Source organism: Galeopterus variegatus, unplaced genomic scaffold, assembly GCF_000696425.1.
Source record: "Galeopterus variegatus unplaced genomic scaffold, G_variegatus-3.0.2 Scaffold5795, whole genome shotgun sequence".
Lineage (NCBI taxonomy): Eukaryota > Metazoa > Chordata > Mammalia > Dermoptera > Cynocephalidae > Galeopterus > Galeopterus variegatus.
In genome coordinates, this window is record NW_007731906.1 from 63,290 (window position 1) to 65,898 (window position 2,609).

General features: G+C 46.9%; 1 pseudogene; it reads right to left on the reverse strand.

Moving 5' to 3' along the window:
- Positions 1–1,801, reverse strand: part of LOC103605412 — a 9,206-nt pseudogene extending 7,405 nt beyond the window's left edge.
- Positions 1,802–2,609: the final 808 nt, after the last annotated feature.

Consider the following 2,609-nt stretch of genomic DNA (forward strand, 5'->3'; position numbering starts at 1 on the left):
CACAGTTCTCTTCTCTTTTTTTTTTTTTTGAGGCTCAATGTATTTTTGTGATTCTTTCTTTGTTTCTTTCTCTTTCTTTCTTCCTTCCTTCCTTTCTTTCTTTCTTTCTTTTCTTTCTTACTTTCTTACTTTTCTTTCATTCTTTATTTTAGCCCCCACTTAAGAGTGAGGACACATGGTATTTCTCTTTCTGTGCCTGGCTTATTTCTCTTAACATAATATTCTCTAAGTTCATCCATGTTGCTGCGAATGGCAGAACTGCATTCATTTTTATGGCAGAGCAGTATTCCACTGTTCCCACATTTCCCTTATCCAGTCATCTGTTGATGGAAATTTAGGTTTGATCCATAGCCTGGCTATTTTAAATAGAGCTGCAATGAACATGGGTGTGCAGGTATCTCTTCAACATATTGATTTCCATTCCTTCGGGTAAATACCCAGCATTTGGACAGTTATATCTGAAGTTGGTTGAGAGACCTCCATTGTGTCTGTGTGTGTGTGTGTGTGTGTGTGTGCCTGCGTTTTCCATGACAGTTCTACTACTTTACAGTCCCACCAATGGTATAGGAGGGTTCCCCTTTCTCCACATCCTTTCGAGCATTTATTATTCTCTGTCTTTTTAATAATAGCCAGTCTAACTGGGGTGAAATGATAATCTCACTGTTTTAAGGCCATCTGATTAGTAACCTTAATTGCATCTGCTAAGTCCCTTCACAATAGTACCTAGATTACTGTTTGATTGAATTTAATTTCATCTGAAAAGTTCATTCACAATAGTACCTAGATCAGTGTTTGACTTTAATCACCAAGACAGGAATCTTGGGAAACATCTTTACAATTTTGCCTACCACTGGGCCTTAAATAAGGTGATTACCCTAGTTTATTCAGGTCTGGAGAAAGATCCGAGAGCAGAAACAGACATGGATTTGTGTCCTTGTGCAGGTCTGAAGCTCTCCAGCTGCCGGCAACAAGAGTGCTTTACACTAGGCTCGATGCTTTCATGACATGCGAGTGCAGTTGCTCCAAGCACTGCTGGGACAGCCGCCAGTCAGTGCCGATGAGTGCAATATCCTTCCGCCTGCAAGCAAATAGGGTCTTTGTTAAAGGGACGTAAAATGGAGCATTGACATCCTCACCCAGAAGAGGGTGGAGTGTGAACGTGGGCAACTGCTCAGTGGCCTAAATGGAGCTTCATGGAAGCCACCACCTACCGACTCCACCCCCAGAGCCGGCCCCAGGAAGCCTCTTCTGTTTGGAGAAAGGGGAATGGAATGGTGTAGCCTTTCCTGCTCCGTGTGTAAAAAATGTAGCTAACTCCGCTCTTTTTGCTCCCTTTAGCTGTTCTCTAAACCGGTTGCTCATTTTACACATGCACTGTGTGTATCTTGTTTTGTGGGAGGCCTGCGACACTGGAATTGTTCTCAGCCAGTGTCAAGGGAAATCTCTAGCTGCCGCAGGCAGCCGAGGCTGGTGTGTGAGGGTGAACGTCCTTTATAGTGAGTCTTTCTTCAAGGGACAGCCCAGGGGTTGAAGGAGGGGATGTCACTGAGATTCTACCAATGGCTGGGTAATGCCATACTGCCACAATTGTGACAGATTAGAAGGTTTCGAGTGTTCCTTGGGTTCAGAGAGAGTTGATGACTGACATAGTCCCTTTAGTGGTCTCACTGAGTATTTTTGCAGTCACATCAGCGCTGAAGATTGCTCACTTTAACAAAATGCTCTGCACGTTCTGTCTGGCCTGCCCCAGCTGCACCTCCAGTGTAAGTGGGAAGTTAACTAGAGCGGCATTTCCCCTCATGGTTCGCAGCAGTTGACAAGGAAATCTGCCAGTTGCTGTTGCTGTTCATGGAAGGATTTCCTGCAGGAAGCCAAAGGCCAAAGATGGATCCCTCCTTAAGCTCATTAGAATTGAGACTTGCTGTTAAAGAAAAGCTTTTTAAGTAACCACAGTAGCTGTGACTCAACTACCAGGTGCCTGGCTACCTCCTGTACGTCCCATGGAATCCTCCCCACCCTGGGAACACCCTGGTGTTGCTACTCTTATCCCCGTGAGGAAACGGAAGCTGAGAGAGGTTAAGTAACGTGCCCAGAGTCACAAAGCTAGGAAGTGGCTGTGCTGACAGCCAGCGTTGGCAGTCCGCCTGCAGCCCCCTTGCTCTTGACCACTGTGCCAGACTGCCTCGGGACCTGGGGTCACAGTGTCTAAAGTGTGGACGTATTATGGGCTCATGAAAATCTCTAGAAGGCCATTGAACTCCGTGCCTAGAATCGAGTGGGGGAGCCCAGGGACAGGTTGCCCTGTGTGTAGGGACAATGCAATACAGAGGCTGCTTTGGATGGGTGCCCCTCTCGTGACCGCCCAGCATCACATGCCAAAGGAATGACTGCAGAGATCACACACTGTGCACAAACCAATGTGTGTCTCTCTGAAGACGATAGTCAGTGCGGAAAAGCCTCAGTCTTGTGCTGTGCTATGTGGGCAGTGGATTCAGACTGTGAGCTCAGGCCTTCCTTGGCAAGCACTTTACTATGCTTCTGCCTGGCCACAGGAGCCCCAGGACAAGAAGCCAGCTCATGTTCTGCACCTAAGGTTAGGCAGTTTACCG